Source organism: Tamandua tetradactyla, chromosome 5 (genome assembly GCF_023851605.1).
Source record: "Tamandua tetradactyla isolate mTamTet1 chromosome 5, mTamTet1.pri, whole genome shotgun sequence".
In the NCBI taxonomy this organism is placed as follows: domain Eukaryota; kingdom Metazoa; phylum Chordata; class Mammalia; order Pilosa; family Myrmecophagidae; genus Tamandua; species Tamandua tetradactyla.
In genome coordinates this window covers 118065585-118093345 of record NC_135331.1, presented here as the reverse complement: position 1 = coordinate 118093345, position 27761 = coordinate 118065585, and the positions used below count along the sequence as shown (strand labels likewise).

Sequence of the window (27761 nt, the reverse complement as noted above, 5' to 3'; positions counted from 1 at the left end):
CACAAGCAAGGAAAAGTGCACAGGTTGCGTTCTGGAGCTCTGGAGTCAGAGAGAAGCATCGTACTTCTCAGCTGTATGGCCTTCAGCCAACTAGTTACTCAGAATCCCAATTTTCTGGCCTGAAACTGCAGTTCCCAGGCTCAGCAGCACAGCCACCCAGAGGACCCAGAAAAAGATGAGGATGGCAAATGTCCACAGTGGCTGGAACAGCAGGAAAGGAGAGTTGCTGATGACTTTATTTGCAACTTGGAAGAGCTCAACTATGAATTTTATTCTCTTTCTGAGGACAAAAATTAGGAGAAGCAGAACTGCCGTGATAACTGTAGCTATCATGGCAAAGCCCAGCAAGCACTTCATATTCTCCCTTTCTGTGTCCAATTCTATGCTGAGGTCATTGGTATAGTCGTGATACAGCCACCACAAAACCCCACAGACAAACAACAATCCCAAAATAACCAATGCAGTGAGGATGCGGACCAGGAGAGTGGTGATGAATCGGAAGGTGGACACCGTGGCCAGAGACAAGGCTAATGCGAAGATACTTAGGCCAAGAATTGTGTCTCTTCCTGACATTATTCCACTTAGAATTCGATGCAGGGTGTCAACATCATTTATCAAAACAGATGCAAACAGAGAATAGCATTCTGGTGTTTGAGGGATACATCGGTTAAACAAGGGAAAGGATTTGCTTGGAGGAACTGGTAGCCTGGGGCACAACGAGTCTGCATTTGGATTCTGGGTATAGTTGAAGGAATTCAAACTATAAACACACAGGAAGGAACCGCTGCTGTTGGCAAAGAGCTGGACCTCTTCCAGGGTGTCGAGCTGCTCTTCAGGACAGCGGGAGACACAAAGGACGAGGGAGCTGAGCCTAACATCGCTGACATCCAGGTTGCAGGAATTCATAAAAAACACATGATTTTTTAGGGTCATGTCCTGCCCTGAAAGCGGTGCCCCCTCCACTGGGGATTTCTGCTTGCCGCATACATTGCCAAAGCTGTCGTAGCCGAAAAGGAGTCTTCCTGTGGCTCCAGCCACCACTGAGTAGCCCATGATGAACATCAAACCAGTCCAAAAGAGAAAGAACAGGCATAGCCGTGTTGTATCGGTGCATTTCCTATAAACCTGGGGTCGCCATTCTCTTTGCCTGGGGGTCTTCTCTGCAGAAACCTTTCAGAGAAAGGAAGAAAAAGAAGGGCGAGGACTCAGAAGTGGGTTCCAACCTGGAAACCGAACTAGAACTCACTTCGAGACTGCAGAAAGTATCCAATCCCTTAATTATTATTATTATTATTATTTTTTAACATGGCCACCGGCAAGTCTCTTGGAGCCTTTTACCCATGAGTTTTAATTAGGGACTTAAAAACAGGAGAAGATTCTTCTCAGTGGAGGCTGGTTGGGAAATGTTAAGTCAGCCCTTTTGAAATTGGACGTCAGCACTCCGTACTATCAGAGAGGGAAGCAGGGTTTTATAGTGGGCATAAGCAAAGAAGGCACAGATCCAAGAGAGTACCTGCACATGTTGCTAACAAAGTTAACTACTTTCTTATAGAACATTCAAGGTTTCCTGAAACATACAGGATATAGATTCAACTTTAATACATTTTAAGGAAAACAGAGTAGATAATCTTTAACAGTAACATTTCAAGGTTTCCTGAAACATACAGGATATGGAATCATTCAAAGACGTTTCAGAAGGTTTTTCTGAGTAGCTTGGCCATTCTTTCCCACTCCAGAAGGCAGTTTTCCTTTGACCTGTGCTCTGGTCATGCAGGCTGCTATTTGCTTAAAACTCTGTTTTTGCTTTTGATTTTTCTTCTCCTAGGGAAAGGGGTCTGAACCCTTGGGTCCCCGCATCCAGTTATGTTGGACGAGGGCCCATCTACTCTACTTTGGCCTCATTTTTAACTAATGTCATTTTCAAAGATCCTGTTTCCCAAATAGGATCACATTCAAGAGAACAGGGGTTGGGAATTGAACGTACCTGATTGGGGAATACAGTTCAACCCAGACCAGGGAGCCAGTGTAAAACATCCATGATGAGGATGAGGAAACTAGGAGATCTATGCCAAATTCCATCAGCTGTTGGTTGAAAGCTGCTCCTCGGGGCTTTTAATTCCCTGGCACAGCATGCTTGTCACGTGGGGGCAAAAAAAAACCAAAAAAAAAACAGCAAAAAGCAAAAAACCAACAGGTTCTGACAGCCAGTGAAAGCCCTCAGCCCTCAGTTAGGAGATGTATTGGTAATATATTGTTTAGTTGGCTGTTGGAACTTGGGAAGGTTGGCACTGAAATCAAAAGAATGAGGAGATGTAGGCAAACACAGACACTGCTATGCATAGTATGCTACTATGCAAGATATTTTTAATCCTTTCTTTTTGGCTGCATAGGATAGAGAAAACATGTGTGAGTCCCTTGTGAATTAGAAAAGAGTCAACTAAATAGGGAAGAAGATGCTTTGACTACCCAACTTCCTCCTGTCCCCTCAAACAAGTGCATAAACCTGAACAAAGAGAGTACCTGGCCTGAAATGTTTCTGTATGAATGAACTTTAGAGTAATGCTGCTTTTTATTGAGCAGAGGCAAAATATTGTAGCTGCTTGATAACAGCCTGCCACATTACAAATAACCACTTGCAAGGTTACACAAGGTACCTTTAGAAAAAGCTAAATGAATTACCTTACATAATATGTTTTTATTCAAAAGGAAACTAGCTGGTAGTTTGGGAGTGACAGTTCTTTCTTTTGGTTTAGAAAGGCCCATTGCCATAGTCTACCTTTCCATTTGTTACAGGGAGCTGAAAGCCTGTGGCTCACAAGTATTCCTAGTTTGGAAAGAAAATAAGAAAAGGATTTTTGCAAAACAGTTACAGAGTTTCTCATTGCACTATTATAGTATTTATGGAGTTACAGGTTGGGTAAGCTTATGTAATTGGAAATATATTATTTAGCTGATTTATTTTATTAATCCTTCCTCAGCTAGCTTCTTTTTATTGAGAAAAAGATCTCATCCTTTTCTTCATGTGTTAAACCTGGAGGACTCCATTTAATTTAACTACTAATGATATATCTCAAAAATATGTATATAACTATTATGGTAGTCCTTTCATTTATGCTAATTAAGGTGGCAGCCAATTAGAACAACTTTTTGTAGCTGAGAGGAGATAGATACCTTTTCAGCAAGGGGTGGCATGTAAAAGACAGTCTTTACAGTGATATTTTATACTTTACCCCTATTATTTAATGACTTACTTGGATAGGATCAAATAGGTTCATTTGTTGCCTCAATAATGTTTTGGCATATATTAAACCAAAGATAGATTCAAAGGCATCTATTGTTTCTCTTAATTCAGTTTTAGAAAGTTTTAAAAAAAGTTTTAATCAGACTTACAGCTTATAGATCTCTGAAACAATTCGTGAACCCAACCTTATTTTAAACAATGTCTTTCTCTTTACCGAAATTAACCAGTGAGCAAATTTTCTTCGTTATTACTGCTCTGGCTATATTTGTGTTTTAGAATTTGTTTTCACATTTCACAGTTGAAATTGTTTATCTGGTGAATATGAATGTTTCTCTACCTTATTGGGAGCAGGAGTAAGGGCTTGCAATAGAACATTAGCTGTGTAATTGTTAGTCATGTAAGGTTATTTTTGTCGACTCCTGGGAAGATATCTATGAATGCCACTTAATCAGTCATTTCCTTTCCAACTTTTAAATTCAGTGATGCTAGTAAAGAATAGGAAAAAATCTATCAGTAAATTGGATGACACAGGAAATGATTCAAAAATGAGGAATTCAAAAAAGAAGGAAAAACTAAGCTTTTTCAGTAAAGCCAGAATTATGTGGTTAAATCCCTATTACAAATATCTTAGCAATTGTAAAGCTAATCTGCTAGCATGTTGAACAACCTAAATGAGATCATTTGAAACTAAGGGCAGTTCCTGGCAAAAAAAAGGGCATGTAGGGAGTAGAAGAGGATGAAAACTGCAATAAAGTAAACGTTCTCTTTTGTACTATCACCACCATAAGTGTAGCTTCAAAAAACCACCAAGTAGAATTCGAAAATCACTATAAGAGCAAATGAACTGGCTGTCTACAGAAATGGGAATATACCCACTGTATTAGAGTATATAGACATATAAAGGATTATGTGTATATTTTGGAGGTCTTCAAGTGTTTTGATGACAGGAACAAGTAATAATCATTTTCAGTATAGCCTGTTTCTTCAAAGAGAGCTCTTTGAAAAGTCTCTGAAACATTAAAACTGGCATTAAAATATGGGACATGAAGGGAGCATAATAAAGTGATGAGCTAGTATTTTTTCATAAAATGATACAACCTGATCTTGTCTTACAGTCACTGATTTTTACTACTTGAGTTTAGGTGATTATAAAGACTATATATTGTTTATATCTTCTTATCATTTCTTATGGCTGGACACTCAATTTTATTGTCATATGAGGCAGATTCACTTTAAGTCAGAAATAATATCTTGTTGATGTTTCGTGATTGTGTTCTGCACATAATTAGGTATATGTCTGTGTCTGTTCAGAAGAAAAGCTTTCCTTTGGTGCTCTTATTTGATAAGAATAAGAACAGTGATGTTCTGTGGTTTTCTTCCTGAAGGTTCAGATTACATCTCTGAAGTTAAAGTGTGATTTGCGCAAAATATTAGCAATTCATCTTAATGCACAAATTAATTGCGAATGTTACTTTGTGTGCAAGGATATAAAATCAGTGAGTAAATATAATTTTACTTCAAGACTTGGTAGGTTTTGTCTTTGTAAATTATTGAATATGAAATACTAATAAAATTTAGTACATAGATATTCTTTAAATAAACCCTATACATAATAAAAGAAACTGTTATATTATGTTAATTTGTAAAAAGATTCTCAAAATCTCATTTTATATAGTACAGTTGAAAAATACATATATGTGCAGTGGTGTTAGAGGTGCAGGTTTTTTTGGCGGGGAGGGTAGATAAAATGTGTAAATGATTGATATTAATGTTTCTAGTTGGAATTAAAAATGTTATCACTCTGCTAAACAAAAATAAAATGTTGTTTTCATTACACTAGACCTTAATCTTGTGCCAGTAATATTTGGTTGAGACAATATGCAGTAAAATATTTCCAGAAAATATTTTCTGAAAACTGTATTTTCTGAGAATACAGTTGATAATTTAAGTAATGTAAAAAATGAGTTCATAGTATAATAGCTTACTAGACCTTAAAAATGATAAAACAGAGGCCAGATTTTTGAGTGTGAAAAACTCCACATTCTTTACGGAATTATGCAATATAAGAAATTACTCTATAAAGTAAGTGGGATTCTTTGCATGGAAATTCCATAGCAAGAAATGTGGTTTTTATTAGGTTGAACAAAAGAAACTTGACTACAAGTGATGTAGAAAATGCAAAAATAAAATTGTATGATTGACGAATGAGCTCTTTGAGTTTTCTCGGTAAGTGTAGTGTATGGCATATGCCAGTGCATGAATATCAGGTTTGTTCCATGTAATTTTTATTAGTTATGAGTTTATACTTATAACTAAACTTTGATCTCTTTCTTTTTGCTTGCTTGCCTCTAAGTTTTAAATATAGGAATGATTGAAGGTAATTTGATGCAGGAAAAGCTGACAAAGGAACCAGTCTTATGCATATTTGTATTTAGAGAGAACATACAGGTTATAATTTCTGCATATTTGTAGCTTACTTTTCTGCAATGATAGATCTACTGTATTCTTATCAGTGGTGTTTGTGTACTTTTATATATGAATTAAGCATATTCTAATTATTCATTTTAGAAGATATTTATCGAGTAGAACTGTGTTTCAAGCACTGGTCTAGGTGCTAGAAAGCAAAGATGATAAAGCAGTACTTGCTAAAAATAAGGTCCCTAAGAAATATCTCAGAATTTCAGATAGTAATAAATCATATTCCAGTTGGTTCCCTGAATTTCAATAAATCTTTGTTCTTTAAAACTTGTATTTCAAATTCTTGAGACATCATTTTAGTTTTTTAACTTTGTTTCTGCATTTATTATGAAGATTGATATAAATGCTTGATTTTTTACTGATAGTGATAGAAGTGATTAATGCTGTGACATAACTTCAAATGGTATGGCTAACAAATGTGTTTTAACATTATTTCACCTGAAATTAGTTTCATCTTGTTATATACAAAGCTAGAGTCTTTTCATATGTGATAAAAGAGTTAAAGTGCTAAAAGTGCACATTTGACCCCTGAGTTTTCATTTCTGAGATCCTGTACTAAAGAGCGTTATGTTTCTAGGGCTATTTTTCCTTAACAGACATTTGAATCCTAATACTGGAATATGCCTCCCACCCCTTTTTTATAGAATAAACAGAATAAATCTAGAGAGATTGAAAATAAGAGGTAAAAAATGTACTAGAAGGAATTACATGAGGTGAAAATTTCATTACACTAAATCTAAACTGCAGGATAGATTACTGTAATACAGTTCTGATATAGTTTTCATTCTGCATAAAACTAAATTTAGGGAATAAATCAATGGCAATTAGTTCTTTTGTCTTGATTCTTACAGTTTTGTGAGTAGTTTAGAACTTTGGCCTAATTTATCAATTTGTGTGTGTGTGTGTGTGTGTGTGTGTGTGTATGTACATATATATCATCAAAAGAAAAAGACTATTATTTAACCATTCCTTTCAACAGCTGATATTTGTGGGGACTTTGGTCTGAGAAAAAAATCTCGCCAGATAAGCTTTCTTCAGAATGACCAATTTGTGGGCTATTTATTACCCCAAATACAAGCTAGTGAACATGAACTTTAGAATAAATAGTTATTGGATTAAAATGAATAAATTCCAAAATTTTCACGTTATCAGCTGAATGCCTGTGGAACAATGTGTATTTTAAGAAGTTGTTTTCCTGCTTATGATCTAATTTGGTTTACCCGATTACCTATTGCTGCTTTGACTTGATGCCTCTATAGGATTGGCACAATTCTTTGCCTCTTGAAATATATCCTTTTTCCTTCCCTCACATACCAGAGCACAAGACTGGTTTCTGTTGTCGATTGTATCTTGTAACTGGGGCCTGTGAAAAGATCAGTTTCCCCGGGTCTCATTTTCTCCTGTGTGGAATGAAGGCTTATAGCACTTGACGTGAGGCCCATTCCTACACTAGCACTGTTCAGTCTCCTTAGTCCTGTCATATCTTAGAAGATCACCCTGATGGGGACATAGGCAGAGCAGGAGCTGCCTGTCAAGGGTATGAGTAGAAACACTGCTTAGTTCCATGGATTTCTAACTAGTTAAATCTGCTTCAGGCTACAGACTATGCCAGGGCATCTGTGCTGGTTTGAAAGGATGTATGGACCCTAGAAAAACCATGTTTTAATCAAAATCCCATTCAGAATAATCCCTATTATGTTTGAAACCGTAATTAGATATGTGATTTAATCAAGAGTGGTTGTTAAACTGGATTAGGTGACGACATGTCTCCACCCATTGGGGTGGGTCTTGATAAGTTTCTCGAGTCCTATAAAAAAGGAAACACTTTGGAGAATGATGGAGATTTCTGAGAGAGCAGAGCAGAACGACAGCCACGGAGCAGAGTCCACCAGCCAGCAACGAAGATTAAGAAGGAAAACAGCTCCCAGGGAGCTTCATGAAACAGGATGCCAGAAGAGAAAGCTAGCAGATGATGCCGTGTTCACCATGTGCCCTTCCAGCCGAGAGAGAAGCCCTGACTGTGTTCGCCGTGTGCCTTCTCACTTGAGAGAGAAACCCTGAACTTCATTGGCCTTCTTGAACCAAGGTATCTTTCCCTGGCTGCCTTTGATTGGACATTTCTATAGACTTGTTTTAATTGGAACATTTTCTCAACCTTAGAACCATAAACTAGCAGTTTATTAAATTCCCCTTTTTAAAAGCTGTTCTGTTTCTGGTATATTGCCTTCCAGCAGCTAGCAGACTAGACCAGCATCCCTGTGAGCACAGGTGTAAGTGAGCAAAAGACCAGAAGATAATGTGAATTTATGCTTTGGGAAAAAGGAAGGCACTCCCTGACTTTTGTGGCACTCCCTGGCTTTTGTGATCACAAGGAAACATTTATTGGGAAGCAGGTTGAGTGAGAAGTTTTAAACTCTTGAAAGTAGGCCAGGAAAAAAGGAAAACGTTCAACTGAAGGTAGCCTTTCAACTCCTCTGCAAGCAAAATGGGAACGTCTCTTTCTTAAAGGAGGAAATAAGCAAAAGGTTGAGGAAGATAAGCTTCCTGAAGGTTTGCTGGTACTAATTTAATATTTGCTGTGAGTTTTCAAAATAAATATGAATTATTAAAGGACACATAAGATTAGTGATAAATGATTCAAGTGTTTATTATAGGCATCTAAATTGCTGCATGTTGATTTAAAAAATAATATGCCTTGATAGTTATTTAAAATGTGCTTTACATTTGATGGTTTTAATAAAGCCACACAGATTAATAATACAGGACTTGTAGAAGGAAATTAGTACACATGCTTGTTAATGTTCTAGTGCTTTACATTTCCTTAAATCCATATAAAACCCAGTAATTTTAGGGCTTACTGTAAGTCAGTGAGAATGCTCAACTTAGTGGTTAAATTTGGGACTGAGGCTCTAGACTGCCAGTCTTCAAAGTGCTGGTTTTTACACTGTGTGTTACCTTGGAAAAAGTTATTAACATTCTGCACACCTCGGTTTCCACTTCTGAAACGTGAAAATTATTGGTGACGTAACGCTTAGGGATGGTTTCTAGGATTGACCCACGTGAAGCACTGACAATGCACATGGCATCTAGGACAGGTTTAATGAAGTAGCTGCTGCTGCCTCTGCTTCCCCACCATGTACAACAGCTTTTTGATGCAGATACTACCATTAGCTCTGTAAGGGGAGACTAAAGATTAAAGAATATAGGTAATATGCAAAGTCACACAGTTATGAATCCAAAAGGAGCTATCCCCACATTCCATATTATTTCTTCTTTCAAGCATCATCTGCACACAGAAATGACCCTGTCCCCGATTGCTGAATTATTGCTGCTTCTCAGGCAAGTTTTGAGAAAAATAATTTAAATTTTTAAAAGTAAATGCAGTTGAGTTCTGGGAAGATGGCCAAATAGGGTAGCTTCAGTTCACCCGTGCTTCATGGAAAAGTTAGAGAAGGGATGGGAGGGTGACTGACATGGTGATTCAAGAGAGCAACTCACCTGGAAGAGCCTTCTGAACCACATAGGGCAGCCCTGGTTGCAGAGGCTGAGGAACTGAGAAGCAGAAAGCTGGAGCCTGGTGCGAAGGTGTGTGGAGCCCACAGGAATACATGGACAGGGAGACAGGGACTAGGAAGTAAGCCAGGCGTCATTCCTTGAACACACTACCTTCACCAGTGTAGCCCTGAGACCCACAATTCACTCCACACCCGACCCCAATGCCTCCCCCATTCCCTGCACTTCAGGCACCCCCACCCCATCAGCCTGCAGTGCGCATACCCGCCCCCCACCCCCACCCCAAGTGCAGCCCACCCTACCTCTTCTGCACTCCTCCCAAGCACTACCACCCCCTCCCTGCAGGCTGTTACCAGCACATAAAGGTTATGGGTGCTAACCTTCATACCCAGGCTACACCTGCTCCCTGCCCATAATGTCACACAGCCTCACTTCCCCCACCCACCAAGCTCTGAGTATCAGTTTATGACATTCCTCGATCTGCGCGTGCGCATGGACCCCCAGTCACATCCTTCAGCTCTGGGAAATCAGTTTACAAATGTAACTGCCCTAATCCCTTGCATGTGCACGGCCCTCAGTCATGCTTCCCAGATCTGAGAAAACACTAACCTGTGCAGCCGGGTCACATCTGCCCCAAACCCTTAAAGGCAGAACACCAGCCTGCTGCCACAGCTCTATGCATGCACTCAAAGGGCCCTGTGCCCTTGACCAGCGCATAGCAGGGTTAAGCCCCCTAGACCTATGCCACCCGCACCGCTACATCCCCCCTGGCCTCTGCAGCACCCATGCGTTAACACCTCCAACCTGTACCTGCACCTACACCTGCATTGCACTGCATAACTGCATTGTTGCGCCCTGCCCCATACCCTGCATCCTGCTACACATCCACCCCACAAACATGAGGCTTTAGATCATTGAAGGAAATCAACTCTCAAAGTAAATCACTCAAAATATTTACATGCAGCGAAACAACAGAAGATCACTAAGCATATCACGATGCAGACAGATATAGCCCTGCCAGATGACCAAATTAAAACACCAGAGGAGACACAGACATCGGAACAACTGATCAAAGATGTTCATATAAGTCTACTTAATAAAATAAGTGGGATGTAAATGACATAAAGGAGATCAAGAAGATAGTAGAAGAGCATAAAGAGGAATTTGAAAAAATAAATAGAAAAATAGGAGATATTGCAGAGATTAGACTGTTAACCAAATAAAAAACATACTTGAGGCACCCAACAGCAGATTTGAAAGAGACAGAAAAAATAATAAGTGATATAGAGGATAGGATAACTGACTTTGAAGACTCAAAACAGCAAATGTCAAAAAAAGATGGAAAAAAATTGAATGGGAACTCAGGGAAACTGTAGACAAAACAAAGCACACAAATATAAGAATCGCTGGTTTCCCAGAAGGAGAAGAGAAGAGTTAGGGACTAGACAGAGTAGTTGAGGTTTTAATGGGGAGAAACTTCCCAGCCCTCATAAAGGACATAAATATACAAGTCAAAGACGCTCAAGGAAGTCCAAACAGAATAAATCAAATAGGCCTTCCCCAAGGCACGTACTAATCAGTCTCTCAGATGTTGAAGAGAAGCAGAAAATCCTGAAAGCAGTAAGAGTAAAACAATCTACTACATACAAGGGAAACCAAATAAGACTGAGTTAAGACTAATCAACTACCACCCTGGAGGTGAGAAGGCAGTAGTATGATATATTCAAGATCCTGAAAGAGGACAACTTCTAGCCAAGAATTCTGTACCCAGTGAAAATGTCCTTCAAAATTGAGGGAGAGATTAAAGTTTTTACGTACAAAGAAGTCCTGAAAGAATTTGTCAACAAGACACTAGCCCTACAAGAAATACTAAAAGAAGTTCTGCCAGCTGAAAAAAAAAAAGATAGGAGAGGGAAGTCTGGAGGAGGGCACAGAATTGAAGAGTACCAGTAAGGGCAAATTAAAGGTTAAAAAGAGAAAGAGGGAAAAGAATATAAAGATCTGACAAATAAAATAAAAAAGATAAGATGGTGGATTTAAGAAACGACTTTTCAGTAATAACTTTGAATGTTAACAGACTAAATTTACCAATTAAAAGATACAGATTGGCAAAATGGATTAAGAAATATAATCCAGCTATACGCTGTTTATGAAAGACTCATCTTAGACACAAAGATGCAAACAGATTGAAAGTGAAAGAATGGCAGATTTTTCACCCAAGTTGTAAGCAAAAGAAAGCAGGAGTAGCTATACTAATATCAGACAAAATATACTTTAAATATAAAGACATCATAAGAGACAGAGAAGGACATTATATATTAATTAAAGGGTCAATTCATCAAGAAGATATAACAATCATAAATGTTTATGCTCCCAATCCAGGTGCTCCAAAATACATGAGACAGACATTGGCAAAACTGAGGGGCATGATAGATGTTTCAACGATAATAGTAGGAGACTTCAATATACTACTCTTCTCTATAGACAGAACAACCAGACAGAAGATCAACAAGGATATAGAGAAGTTAAGAAACTGGATAAATGAGGCAGTGCAGTAGTGGCATAGGGGCAGAATTCTCACCTGCTATCCCAGAGACCTGGGTTCGATTCCCGGTGCCTGCCCATGCAACAACAACAAAAAACTTGATAAATGAATTAGACCTGACAGACATAATAAGTTATTGTACCCTGAAACACAAGGAAATACATTCTTTTCTAGTGCTTATGGAACAGTCTCCAGGATAGATAATATGCTGGGTCACAAAAAAGGTCTTTATAAATTTGAAAACATTGAGATTATTCAAAGCCCTTTCTCTGATCACAATGGAATGAAACTGGATCTCAATAGCCACAAAGGAATGAGAACATTCACAAATATATGGAGATAAAAAAACACACTTTTAAACAACTGATGGGTCAAAGAAGAAATTGCTAGAGAGATAAGTAGCTATCTGGAGATGAATGAAAATGAAAATGCAGCTTATCAGAACTTACAGGATGTGGCAAAGGCTGTGCTGGAAGGGATATTTATTTCCCTAAATACCTATATTAAAAAAACAAGAAAAGAGCAAAAATCTAGGACTTAGCACTCACCTGGAGAAACTTGAGAAAGAACAGCAAACTAACCCCAAAGCAAACAGAAGAAGTGTAATTACAAATAGTAAAGTAGAGATAAATGAATGGGAGCACACAAGAATAATGGAAAGAATCAATAAAACCGAAAGTTGGTTCTTTGAGAAAAATCAATAAAATTGATGGAGCACTAGCAAGACTGCAAAGAAAAAAAAAAAGAGAGGATGCAAATAAACTAAATCAGAAATGAGAAGGGGTGCATTACTACATATCCTGAAGAAATAAAAGAAATCATAAAAGGATACTATGAACAACTATATGTATACTATAGACAACTTAGATGAAATGGACAAATTCCTGAAAACACACAAACAAGCTACACTGACTCAGGGAGAAATAGAAGATGTCAACAAACCAATCACAATCACAAAGAGATTCAATCAGTCATCAAAAATCTCCCTACAGGGTGGGGTATGATGGCTCAGCAGGCAGAGTTCCTGCTGGACACCCGGGTGCCTGCCCCAATTCCCAGTGTCTGCCCGTGCAAAAAAAAAAATCTCCCTACAAAGAAAAGCCCAGGGCCAAATGGTTTCACAGGGGAATTTTATCAAACATTTCAGGAAGAACTAACACTAATTCTCCTCAAACTTCTCAAAAAAACCGAGGAAAAAAAGAACTCTACCTAACTTATTTCATGAGGCTAATATCATTTTAATACCAAAATCAGGTAAAGATGCTATAAGAAAGGAAAACTGCTGGCTGATTTTCCTAATGAACATAGATGCAAAAATTCTCAACAAAATATTAGCAAATCGAATCCAACAATGCATTATAAGAATTATATACCATGACCAAATGGGATTTATAACCAGAATGCAAGGTTGCTTCAGCACAAGAAAATCAATTAATGTAATACAGCGCATTAACAAATAGAAAGGGAAAAATCACATGATCCTCTCGATTGGTGCTGAAAAGGCATTTGACAAAATTCACATGCTTTTCTGATAAAAATGCTCCAAAAGATAGGAATCAAAAGTAACTACCTCAATATGATAAAGGGAATATACGAAAAACCAATAGCCAGCATCATATTCAATGGGGAGAGACTGAAAGATTTCCCACAAAGATCAGGAATGAGACAATGATGCCCACTGTTGCAGCTACTACTAAACATTATGTTAGAAGTTCTAGCTAGAGCAATCAGGCAGGACAAAGAAATAAAAGGCATCCAAGCTGAAAAGGAAGAAGTAAAACTTTCATTATTTGCATATGACATGATACTGTACTTGGAAGATCCTGAGAAATCTATAGCAAAATTATTTAACCTAATAAGCACATTCAGCAAGGCGGCAGGATATAAAATTAATGTGCAAAAATCAGTAACATTTCTATACACAGGTAATGACCTAACTGAGGAGCCAGTTAAAGAAAAAGTTCCATTCAAAATAGCAATTAAAAGAATCAAGTATTTAGGAAAGAACTTAACTAGGGATGTAAAGGACTTGTACACAGAAAACAACATAACATTACTAAAAGAAATCAAAGGAGATCTAAATAGGTGGAAAACCATTCCCTGCTCATAGGTAGGAAGGCTAAATATAGTTAACATGTCAGTTGTACCCAGATTGATCTACAGATTCAACACAGTACCAATAAAAATTCCCACAACCTATTTGGAAGACTTAGAAAAGCTAATTACCAAATTCATCTGGAAGGGAAAGAGACCCGGAAAAGCTAAAAACATCCTATAAAAGAAGAACAAAGTGGGAGGATTAATACTCCCTGACTTTATAACCTATTATAAAGCCACAGTGGTCAAAGCAGCATGGTATCATCTGGTATCCATAACCAAAGATGATTTATCAGTCTGTATATGTATGAACAGATAACACTGTTAAAATTATGCTTTTGTAAGAAAAAAAAAAAACCAGAATGGTACTGGCTCAAAAATAGAACCACTGACCAATGGAATCGAATCGAGAGTGCAGAAATAGACCACAAATCTATGGTTGACTATTTTTTGACAAGGCCCCCAAATATGAGCTGGGACAAAATAGTTTTTTCAATAATAGGGCATGAAAGAACAAGATATCAATAGCCAGAATAATGAAAGAGGACCCCTATTTTACACCCTAACAAAAATTAACTCAGAATGGTTCAAACACCGTAATATAAGAACAAGCAACGTAAAGCTTCTAGAAGAAAATGCAACAACACATCTTCAAGACCTTGTAATAGGAGGTAGCTTCCTGAACTTTACACCTCAAGCACAAGCAACAGAAGAAAAAATAGACAAATGGGAATTCCAAAATCAAATGCTTCTGCACCACTTTGTCAGAAAGGTGTAGAGGCAGCCAGCTCTCAATGGGAGAAAATATTTGGAAATCCCATATTGGACAAAGGTTTGATATCCTGTGTATACAAAGAAATAATATAACTCAACAACAAAAGTACAAAGAACCCAATTGTTCTAGTTTGCGAGCTGTCAGAATGCAACACACCAGACATGGATTGGCTTTTAATAAAAGGGGATTTATTTTGTTAGTTCTTCAGAGGAAAGGCAGCTAACTTTCATCTGAGGTTCTTGCTTATGTGGGAAGGCACAGGATGGTCTCTGCTGGCCTTCTCTCCAGGTCTCTGGGTTCCAACAACTTTCCCCGGGGTGATTTCTCTCTGCATCTACAAAGGCCTGGGCTGAGCTGCAAGTGCTGAGATGAGGTGTGATAAGCTGCTTCAGCTGTGCTACGTTGTGCTCTCTCATTTAAGCACCAGCCAATTAAGTCAAACATCATTCATTGCAGCAGGCACATCTCTTAGCCGACTGCAGATGTAATCAGCAACAGATGAGGTTCACGTACCATTGGCTCATGTCCACAGCGAAAGAACTAGGTGTCTTCACTTGGCCAAGTTGACAACTGAATCTAACTACCACATGTTCACTCTTTGTCAACTTGGCAACTACACGCATCACCTTAAACAACATTAAGGTGGAAAAAAATTATTTTCTGGCTGTGGACCTGTGAATCTCAAAACAAGTTGTCTGGTGCCAATATGCAAAGGAGGGACAGTCACAGGATACAGATTTTCATTTCCATAGGGAGAGATTGGAAGAAATACAGATGTAAAACCTGCAGGGCAAGCACCATAGGATTTCAAAGTCTGAAAGTCTTTTATCCTTTGGCTTCAGGAAGTGGCAGTCCCATGTTTTCCGAGGGCCTATGCAGTGACCCACCTCTTTCCAAATCAACCTCGAGGAACATTGAGGAGATCACCTTTTTCTCGGCTCCATGCTCTCCAGGCATCAGGGCCACCCTGAGCTCTCTGCCATTTCCAGGGAACACGCTCAACCCCTCCATGTGGTAGCAGCCAAGCTCTCCCCAGTTCCCCAAGGAGCATGTGGTACTTTCTCCAAGGCCTGAGGCTGCACTCCTCTTCCACTGCAACAAGGTGGGAGACTCATCCTCTCCCTTCAGGGTAAACTTACCCTCTCCGGGTATGTGGGTGGGTCCACTCTCCTGGCTGAGCTTTCTTTCTTTTTCTTTTTTTTTTTTTTTAACATGGGCAGGCACCGGGAATTGAACCCGGGTCCTCAGGCATGGCAGGTAAGCATTCTTACCTGCTGAGCCACCGTGGCTTGCCCTGAGCTTTCTTGACTTCAGACCCGGGTGTCCATGGTTCTCACTCTGCAAACTCCAGGTTGTCCCTTTGTGTTCTGTTTATACCAGCAGTCTCTTTAAGCACTCCAGGACTTCTCCATCATTCTCTTCATAGTTCCACCAAAATCTTCCCCTTAGCCATCCATAAAACTGCTCCAACATATCTGGTATTTGCACACTGCAGCAGCACCACACTCTCCGGTACCAAATCTGTTCTAGTTTACTAGCTGCCGGAATGCAACACATCAGAGACGGATTGGCTTCTAATAAAAGGGGATTTATTTTGTTAGTTCTTCAGAGGAAGGGCAGCTAACTTTCATCCGAGGTTCTTGCTTATGTAGGAAGGCACAGGATGGTCTCTGCTGGCCTTCTCTCCAGATCTCTGGGTTCCAACAACTTTCCCCGGGGTGATTTCTCTCTGCATCTCTAAAGGCCTGGGCTGAGCTGTGAGTACTGAGTTGAGGTATGCTGAGCTGCTCGGGTTATGCTGCATTGTGCTCTCTCATTTAAGCACCAGCCAATTAAGTCAAACATCATTCATTGCAGCAGGCACACCTCCTAGCCGACTGCAGATGTAATCAGCAACAGATGAGGTTCACGTACCATTGGCTCATGTCCACAGCAAAAGAACTAGGTGCTTTCACCTGGTCAAGTTGACAACTGAATCTAGCTACCAAACCAATTATAAAATGGGCTAAAGATATGAATAGGCATTTTTCTGAAAAGGAAATACAGATGGCTCAAAAGCACATGAAGAGATGCTCGTTTTCATTGGCTATAAGGGAAATGCAGATCAAGACTACAATGAGATACCACCTCACACCTATATGAATGGCTGCTATTAAAGAAACAGGAAAACTGTAAGTATTGCATGGGAGGTGGAGATATTGGGTCACTTATGCCCTGCTGGTGGGAATGTATATAGTGCAGCCACAATGGAAGACTGTTTGGTGGTTCCTTAGGAAACTAAATTTCGAGTTACCCTATGACCCAGCAATAGCACTACCTGGTATATACCCCAAAGAGCTGAAAGCAATGACACAAACAACACATTTCAACACTGATCTTCATAGCAGCATTATTAACAATCAACAAAAATAGAAACAAACCAAATGCCCATCAGCAGACGAGTGGATCAACAAAATATGGTATGCACATCTGCTGGAATATTATGCAGCAGTAAGATGAAATGATGCCCTGAAGCACATGACATGATAGGTGAGCCTGAGCACATAATGCTGAGTGAAATAAGCCAGACAGAAAAGATTAGATACTGTATGATTCCACTTATATGACTATAACAAAGGTATAATCAGAGGCTTATAATACAGAATATAGGGGACTTAGAGACACACAGCAACTAGAGATGGGTGAGCCATTAGCTAATGATGTTGAACTCCAATGTAAGGGAATAGATAGAATTGAAGGTAGTTCTCTAAGTGTGTCTACAAGTAAATTACATATTGGACAAAGTTTTTATATCCTGTATATGCAAAGAAATCATGCAACTCAACAACAAAAGAACAAACAACCCAATTATAAAATGAAGATGAATAAGATTGAGAGGGGTTCTATAGACCTACATGTCCCACTCATTAACAATAGAAATATAAATTAGTTCTTTCAAGAATTACTTCAAAGAGAAGATTTGTGTACAAAGAGTGTTTAAGTCCACAGTACAGGGGGGAAAACTGCTATTGCACACTATGGGCTATGTTCAAAAGGAAACCATCAGCACTGCCAACAGCAGAGGTAAATAATGGGGGGAGGGACAAAAGTTAAGAGGAGGTCTAGATTTCCTATTTAGCGAGGGTATTTTATTGGTTTTCTTTCTCTTGGGAATAATGACATTATTTAAAATTGAGAATGTTGATGAACTGTAGACTTTGGGCCGTATACACGGTGCCTGATGAATACAGCTGGTTGAAGGATGCACTAACTGTGAAGAAGATTGATGAACGATGGTGTATATTTACAAATGAAGTTGTGCTGCTAGAAAAAGGAACGAAGTCATGAGGCATGCAAAGATGTGAATGAACATGTGGGACATTTGGTGGGGCACAATAAGCCAAAAACAAAAGAACAATAATGGAATGGCCTCTTCTACAAAATGCTTGTATGAACACAGGGGCCTAGATTGTAAGCTTTTATAGCAGACACATTAAATTTGGATGGATAATTATTATTTCTGTATCTCGAGAATCTGTTTTATATATCTATCTATATAGAAATAGGTAGATAGATAGATGATACACAGGTCGATATATCCTGATATTTAGAGATAAGAATGAAGCTGATCAGGTTGGAGTTAAAGTAATTCAGAACACAGGGATAAGGAAGACAGTGTCTGTATTTTAGAACCAGGCATACTCTTTGAGACCAAAGGAAGAAAGGTTTATTTGGTCTGAAACTGGAGTTTTCTAGAGCCCATAATCTAACTGAACCTATCTATAGAGCTCATTTGAACAATTGAAACACAGGGAGCTCAGGGAGCCCAGAATATGAAAGAGGGCCTTTATTTCTGTATACATCAATGTAAAATTTGGATGCATCCTAGAGTATATTAAGCAAAACCAAAAAGTATTGGCAAAGTCCCTTGAGAGATGGGAGAAAGAAAATGGAACTATTAAATCTTACCATCAGTGAATCCCCCAATACTGGGTCAAACTTTAGAAACACCGAAATCAGTAGGCCATGCCCTTGATCCTTGAGGCTTACTCTTGTAAAGCTTATGTAGGTAGTGGAGAAGCTTAGATTACCTATGGTATGCCTAAGAATTACTTCTGGAGGACCTCTTTTGTTGCTCAGATGTGGCCTCACTCTCTTTAAGCCCAACTCTGCAAGTGAAATCTTTGCCCTCCCCTGTGTGGGACATGATGTACAGAGATGAAAGTCTCCGTGGCGATGTGGGTATGACTCCCAGGGGTGAATCTGGTCCTGACACCATGAGATAAATGATTCCATCCTGACCTCAAGGGAAAAAAGAGGTGTAACTAATAAAAGTATCAGTGGCAAAGAGAGTTCAGAGAGAGTCGAGAGTCTACTCTGGAGGTTGATATTATGCATGCTTCAGTTAGGCCTTGCTACCTATCATAACCTGCCAACCCCAAACCAGGACCACTCCAGCCAATCTTAAAGAACCGCTAGGGCAATACATGATTTCACAAGGGTTCCATGCACTAGAGTAACTTTCCAGAAACCTACAACCTTCAAATGGGTTCCTGGACCAGACAAGTCCGGAAACATATCCCAGCCTCTCCAGAACATCCGATAGTTCCATCTCCCTGCCCTGTATTATTGACAGACCCTTCCAGCAGGAAAAGGTTAGAGTGGCCATAACCCAAACAACCCCCAAGGTATGGAAAGATCAAAGGTGATGGTGAGGTATGGAAAGATCAAAGGTGATGGTGAGGTATGGAAAGATCAAAGGTGGTGGTGAGGTATGAAAAGATCAAAGGTGATGGTGGAGTTATACAGAGAAGATAGGATTTAGCAAATGAATATGATTGCTGAATCATTAAATTGATATTTCTTGTAGTCTTCAGTATCTTAGAGCAATTAGAAGCAAAAACCTAAAATTGTAGAATTGTAACCCATGTCAATCTCTGAAATATGTTCTATAACCAATTGTAGTGTTGTGCTTTGAAATTTATAGCTTTTTTGTATATATGTTATTTTTCACAAAAAAGAAAGGAAAAAAGTCAATTATGCTGATAAAGAAATATGTAAGCCTTCTAGCATCTATATTCTGGAGCAGCTAGAAGGAAAAGTCTGAGAGGATCTTATGGTAGCCCATGACATACTCTGGCATCTGTCCTGTACCTACTTATTGAAGAGAGCTTTGAAAACTATTGCTTTTTTATTTCTATGCTTTGTATATATGTTACTCTATACAATAAAAAAGTTAAAAAAAAAAAAGTAAATGCAAGTATGAAACTGGGTAAAACAGTAATAGGTTACAAAGTTACCCAGTATTGCCTGGCTTAGAGTTGGACATCTAGGCAGAGGTAGCTGGTACCTGTAATCTAAAAATTTTCCTTAGCTCTGAGATGGTGTTTTTTTTTTTTTTTCCACTTTGTGTTCATGTAGGATCTTAGCTAAAGATTCAGTTTACTAACATAATCTTGTCACTTAGGGCAAGGTACCCTACTGAGATTCTATACCAGGATGATAGAGTAAAATTCTATAAAAGGGTTTGATAAGGATTCAGAGTGAAGCAATGAGTGTTTCTACATTTATTGTTTGTTTTAAGCATGAGAAATTAGAGTAGAGGCAGTGTTGTTAGAGGGTTTGAAAGAATGAATGCTGGGTTTGACTCCCTGCTCTGTTACTACTAGCTGTATGGACAAGTTGTTAAGCGTTGTGTCTCTTAGTGTCTCATGTGTAAAATGGAGATAACAATAGAATCTATGTCCTGATGTTGTAACAAGGTTAATCAGTACTTAGGATGATTTTGGCACTCATTTGCCGTCCAATAAATGCTAGCATTTGTTTATTTGCCTCTTGTATACCATGTGTACCTCTGACTCCAAAACCAAAAATGGTATTATTAACATCATAGATGAAATAGAACTCTCTGGACTACTCTGGAGAAATAGCTGGCATTTGTTCGTTTCTATGAGAAGGTGTACTCTGGATTTGCAGCGATGGAAGTGTGAGGGAACTGTTGGAAGATTGACCCACATGTAAATGTGAAAGTGCCTGTTTATTTCTCTAATTTTATAAAGTGCCACCATCTGCAGTGATTATATTTGCATGATCTTCTGTAGAGTTTTCTTCAGCTTGAGTCACAAGATAAGCCCAGATTTCAGAACTCATGAAATAACTTTTTTTAAAAATTACTAACCAATATGTCATGTACTCTGTTAAGACTTTTCATGCATTGTCACATTTAGTTTAATGCAACTTTATGAGGTTAGTATATTATTGTCATTTTGTAGTACCTCCATAATCCATTACCTCTACTGCTTTCAGTGTTTCAGGAGTTAAAGCATATTGCTTTTGCAATTTGAATGAAATGCAAACTCTATAACATGGCTTACTCTCCTTCTACTCATCTGGCTACTGCCTACTCTGATCTGAACAGTTTCTTTCCAGTGCTCGTTGTGTTGCAGCAGGTTTCTTCTGTCTTCCTGGACCAGTTTCCAACTCTTTCCTATGTTAGAGACTGTGAACAAGCTGTTTACATGTCTGGGGATGCATCCCTCTCAGATCTTTGCATACTGATTTCATCCCGTGGGTTTTGCCTTAGCTCAGAGTCCCTTGGCATGGCTCCTTTAAAGTAAGTAGACACCTCTCCTTTCTCTGCCTCATTATCACGTTTTATTCCAAACATTGTCACTGTTTTAGTTTCCCAAGGCTGTCATAACTTACCATAAGTTTGGTGGCTTAAAACAATTTAAATGTACTTACTCTAAGTTCTGGAGCCCATAAGACTGAAATTAAGGTGTCAACAGGGCTGCACTGGTTCTGGGCTTCTGGGGGAGAATATTCCTTGCTTCTTCTGGATTTCAGTGATTGTTGACTTCCTTGGTTTGTGCCCATATCACTCCAGCCTCTGCCTCTGCCTTTACATTGCCTTCTGTTCTTGTACGTAGCTCTTTTGGGTATTGCTGTCTCTTAGGAGGACACTTGTCATTGGATTTAGGGACCATGTGAGCAATTATGCTCATTATAGTCACTAACAAATTTATTAACGTTTTCGTATTCTTATTGCCTGGCTACTTTTGTTATAATGTAAATCCATGACAGCTGGACCCTTTGTCATTTTGTTTTACTGTACCTAGAAGAGAACTTGGCATATATTAAGCATTCAAATATTTGTTAAGTGAAGGAATGAATGTAGTTTAAAAAGGCTACAAAATGTGTCCATCATCTGAAAGCTAGAAAAGTGATAGAACTCAGTATTTTCTAAAAGCTACTTCTCTCTCTGGTAGTGGTCATATAAAATGCATGGGCAACAAATGAAGCAAATCTATAAAATAAAAGTTATGATATAATAGCTTGTTGATATTTGTTTTATTTTGCCAAGTAGTAGCAATGTAAAAAGTGGCATGTTTTACTTCCTCCTATACCTATATATCCACTGTGAATTAGGTTCTGGCAACAATGATATTCTGGGTTGGTCATTTCAGTCTTCATGAAAAGCTAGAATTCTTGCCTTACTATTCTGCATGTCTGCTGAGTGATGGGAGAATCATCCAAATTTAAGAACTCTGGTTCTCGTTCCCTCAGTATATTCTAAAAAGGTAGTTTTTATTACCACTTTTCTAGCTTTCAGATGATGGACACATTTTGTGCCGCTGGAGGGGAAAAAACATTCCCCGCAGTTATATCAGAGATAGCAAAAGTTTACTAATTCAGAATAACAATGCTAATTACAGTAGATTGCTAGTCCAACATTCAAGCCATTTAGGTTCACATAAAGAAAGGTGGTAAGGTTTTTGGGTTTCAGAAACAAGTAATACTTTGAACTCAAGGGCCACAGACTATAGCTGCGATCATAGGTTTCTTTTTCCCCCTTTTCTCCTCTTCCTTTTCTGTTTGTGTATCAACTTATTCACGTATATTGTAAGTTATTTTAAATACTTATTTTAAAGGAAAGAGAATCTGGGTGTCAAACAGCTTGCCAGTTGTACAGCTTGTAATTTTAGTCAAGAGAGAGAAAGTTGAGGGGGAGGGGGCTGGAGGCAGAAACAGAGGGAGACGGAAAAAGAGGGTGAGTGTGATACTTTCTCATCCCAAATAAACAAATCTCAGAGAAGGGCCTCATTAATCCAGCTGTGGCTCCACCAGTTGTTTCCAGGGGAAGGACACATAGAAAAGAGCAAAATAAAGAATCCCATGAGTGTCCATAATTTGCGTGAATGTATATAACTTATATGCATGTATTTGAAGACATCTTGACTCTTGTGAGCTGAACTATGAAGCCAAACACAGTCCTAGAAATGGGATGGGGTATTAGTTATTTTCAAAAAACCTTACAGTGGGACTTGGAATACATAGAAAACATTGATAAAAGCCAGTTCTGGTTTTTAAAAAAAATTTTTTTGAAAAGATGGATGAGAATTTAAAGAGGAGAAAAACTGTTCAATGTTCAACTCCAAGACTATTACTGACAATAAAATATATATATATAAATATATATTTTATATATATATAAATACATATATTATATATATAAATATAAATAGTAATAATATATATATAAATATAATATATTTATATTTACATAGTGTTGTTAGTTATTTTGTGGTGTAATAGTTTTTTTTTCCATATCATTGACCATTGTTTGTTTTTTTTTACTTAATATTTTAAGTAGAAATCTGCAATTCACGCTATCAACCAAACAGCAAAGAAGAGGAAATGGGTAACTGGAAAATTGTATGAAGATGTCTTCATTTGAACTAGATTTTTTATAAGTATTAATATTTTAGAGAGAGGAAAGAGCAATTGCATTCATGCTATTTGCTTCCTTAATACTGCTGAAAACAATTTGAAGTCAATTTAACTTTCTTTATGAAACTTTGGAATGAATTAAAAATAAAATCAGTAAGTAAATTGAGTGGATTCATCCAGGGGCTATTAGACATTATAATTAATGCAAAGAAATCTGACACAGTCCTGGTCTCAAAGCGTTCACAATCAATTTATTTGGAAATGATAAAACTGGTAAAATAAAACATTCCAATTTTTTTCAGTAAGATTAAAAAAAACTGATAGGGAAATAATGAGACGATAGTATTTATTTTTAAATGAGTAAAAATATCTAAGTTTGAAAATAGGAAGGGCTTTATTTAAAGAAATGAAATTAAATTGTTCTTGAAGGCCAAATAATGAATAGTGGTGCTGTTTTCCTGACAGAATGGTAGAATGAAATCACAGAGACCCCTAAAGTACTAAGCAATGTTACAAACACATCAACCGTGAAATGTTCTCCTGAAGTAAATCTAGTTCTCATAATATTGAGTGCTATCATCAAACAATGAATATTATCTTTGTGGTTTGCTTATTAAAAATATCAAAACCTTAGGGAAAAAAGCACATTTCTAAGAAGTTTATTCTACCTCTCCTGTTATAAATTCAGTCAGTAGACATTATGTGAAATGCTATGCGAGGAATATTCTCTGCCTCAGTAATAGGTAAGCTATTTATTCATGTGTACAAGTGTCCCAATTTGAGATATTACAAATAGTTATGTAATTGGATTTTAAATTATTTTCTACATTTGGAGTCCTGTAGTAGTCTAATATTCTCACTACTTTAAATATTATTTATTCTCAGATCTTTAAAGCTATGTTTACTCTTTTCTTTCTTATAATTGTGAGACTTATAAGTAAAAATGGGACGCAATGCATGTCTGTAGAAGTCAACTCCTATTTTTGGTTGGTTTTGAAAACAATTTCTGTAATTGGTGACTTACATCACATGCAAAGCATTAGATTATATGAAAGTATATAAGAATTTTACTTCTCAGGAATTGTTATTATGTAGCATTCTCAAACCCATTTGTGGAGAAAAGGGTACAACTTCATTGTCATCTTCATATGTTAAAATTCTTGAGCTTCCTTGACTAGTTCTGCTAAGCTAATCTCCTGTTTATTTAAAGAAACAGAATTGTCATCAGAGTGGAAACTTTGTCTTAAAGGTGTGTTTCAAGGATTAAATGGGTTGATGTTATTTAGAAGGCACTAAGAATAGTGTAGAGCACATGATAAATGCTTTCTTTTGTTAAATGAAAATAAAATGTACAATGATGCTAAAAATAACTTTATGCAGAAATAATTTCAAACTTTTAGAGTTATAAAAATAAAAATGGGATTGAAGAACAGATTTCGCTTTACTCATATTCACATATTTTAATATAATTATTTTGTATGAAACTATTTGAGGAAGTTACATATATCATAACTCTTTACCCCTAAATATCTCAATCGGTATTTCCTATAATTAAAGATATTCTCCTACATAACTAAAATTCAGTTGTCAACCTCAGTAATTTAATTCAATACAATACTTTATTATTCCTATTCTAGTTTTGTAATTTTACACAATAGTGTCTGTTATAGCTTTCCTTCATCCGGTACAACACCCAGTTTAGGATCAGGTATTCCACTGAGGATTTATTTCTATTTAGTCTCCTTTAATTTGGAACATTTTTACAACCTGTCTTTGTCTTTGATGACTAACATTTTTGAAGAATACAGAACCCACTCCTTTTCTTCAAAAATCCAACTTTCATTTTAGATTTATCTCATAGTTCCTCGTGATTATATTCATGTTACACATTCTCAGCCAAAATACGGCGATGCTGTATCCTTCCAGATGCGGAGACACATTATATCCACTTTTCTGTCATTGGTGACATTCATTCTTATCCACAGATTAAGGTATTGCCTGCTCTCTCTATTTGAAAGTGATATTTTTCCCTTGCAACTAATAAGCAGTATAAGACAATGCAAATATCTTGTTCTTTCTAGCTTTACCATCTATTGATAATTCATACCTGGTCAAAATCTTTACCATGACTCTTAAAAATTATTATTTCCCAACTCTGGTACTCGTCCCACATATACCAGCCAGTATTCAGCATTCTACTGAAAGCAAGAGCCCTTCCCCCTTCATTCCTCCCTCTCTCTTTCTTCTTTCCCTTCCCTCTCCCGCCACCCCTCCCTCCCTTCCTCCCTCCCTCCCCCTTTCTCCTTTCCTTGTTCTTTCTTTCATATAGAGTCTATATAGCTAAATTTGAAATCAACATCTGTATATTTTTCCTACATTAGTTTATATGATTTTTCATTAAAGTCATTGGTTTAAATAAAACAAGCTAATTGGCTTATATGAATGGTGGTGTTAGAATTATTTGATGCTTGTCTAATTACACTTAAAAATTTATATGAATATTTGGATACCTGTTTTCTGAAGTTTTCATTATACAGTATTACTTACAGAGAATATCAAGAAGACTGTTATATACATGCACAAACAAATGTAAATGTTGTTTTATAATTATGCTATTTCATGAACAATGACTGATGTAGAGGAAATATCTCCCCCTTTTTTACCTGAGCCTTTATCCATCTGACAGGAAAGTCATTTTTGACTTTTGAAGGCTCTCTGGATGGCAGACCATTGCCCCTGAAACTGTTTCCATTTATCATCTTAAGTGATAAGGAAGCATTTTCCTCTAATTTAATTTCAATTCTCAATGCAAGAACAGAGTACTACAGTTAATACAAAGGTAATTAAGAGACAACGTGGGGGTAAAATTGGTGCCTCAGTAGAACTTCTGAACATCTGTGGAAGCTGCCTTTTAAATGTGAATTTTAATTAAATAAATTTATCATGTTAGTTATTTGAAGCAAGACATTTAAATGGAAATATGCAGCATGGACTTAATCATTAATTGAGAGTGGAAGAGCATGTCCCTTTCATAAAAATAAAAGCCACTTTTCTGAAGTGTTCCACATGGAACATAAGCCCTTTAGCGAGAAATAGAACATATGTAATGCTTCACTTTTTACATGGACTCCAAGCTGGCAGTTTTCAACTCAGGTTAAAAGGCAGCCCTCATCCCACAACTCTAGTAGTTGAATGTGAAAATCAAACATCTTTTTATCTTATTTAATGTTACTTTTAAATATTTCCTACTTTAGTGAAAGTGATATACTCTTACTCTATAGTATCTCTATAAATTGAGGCAAGAGAAAAATAGACAAATTAATATTTTCACAATATGTTTTTTAAAAAAATTAAAATAGACTTTAAATATTTAAGTATCTAAACATTTGGTCCAATAATATATGTGGATTTATGATTAATATATTTTAGTGTTAATACATTTTTCTTTGAAACTGATGTTTAAAAATAACTTACAAGGCAGGCAATGGTGGCCCAGTGGCAGAGCTCTCACTTGCCATGCTGGAGACCTGGTTCGATTCCAGGTTCCTGCCCATGTAAAAAAATAAAAACAACAACAACTTAACAGGTTCTGATATTCCAGAACATCAGCTAGTTCCATCTCCCTATCTTATATTATTGATAGCCCCTTCCAGCATGAGAAAGTTAGAATGGTATTCTAGTCTCCCAAAGCTGTCAGAATGCCACACACCAGAGATGGATTGACTTTTAATAAAAAGGGGATTTATTTAATTAAAACATATAGATTTTCAGAGGAAAGTCAGCTAACTTTCATCTGAGGTTCTCACTTACACGGGAAAGCATAGGGTGATCTCTGCTGATCTACTCTCCAGGCCTCTGGGTTCCAGCAACATTCCCTGTAGTGATTTCTTTCTGCATCTCCACAGGTTAAGCTGTGAGTGCTGAGATGTGGTATGCTGAGTTGCTTGGGCTGTGCTATGTTGAGTTCTCTCATTTAAGCATCCAGCCAATTAAATCAAACATCATTCATTGCAGCAAGCACTCCTCCTAGCCTACTGTAGATGTAATCAGCAACAGATGAGCTTCACATGGTATTGGCTCATGCCCACAGCAAGGCTGGACACCTTCATCTGGCTAAGTTGATACCTGAACCTAACTGCCACAAATGGCCATAGCCCAAATACCCCTAAAGAGTGGGAGAAAGATCAAAAGGTGATGGTGGAGTTATACAGAGAAGGTAGGGCTTCACAAATGAGTATGATTGCTGAATCATTATATTGATATTTCTTTTACTCTCCAGTATCTTAGAGCAGCTAGAAGTAAAAGAACCTAAATTTGTCAAATTGTAACCCATACCAAACTCTGAAATCTGTTCTATAACTAATTGTTGCCCTGTGCTTTGAAAGATATTGTTTTCTTTTGTA

The 27761-nt window shown here is 37.5% G+C and overlaps 1 protein-coding gene and 1 pseudogene across 4 annotated transcripts in view; one reads left to right on the top strand and one right to left on the bottom strand.

The window, feature by feature from the left end:
• The window catches only part of KHDRBS2 (KH RNA binding domain containing, signal transduction associated 2), a 616081-nt gene that overhangs the window by 22905 nt on the left and 565415 nt on the right, over positions 1 to 27761 (top strand). The gene's annotated exons all lie outside the window — the stretch shown is intronic.
• Positions 91 to 1191, bottom strand: LOC143682311 (choline transporter-like protein 3 pseudogene; annotated as a pseudogene).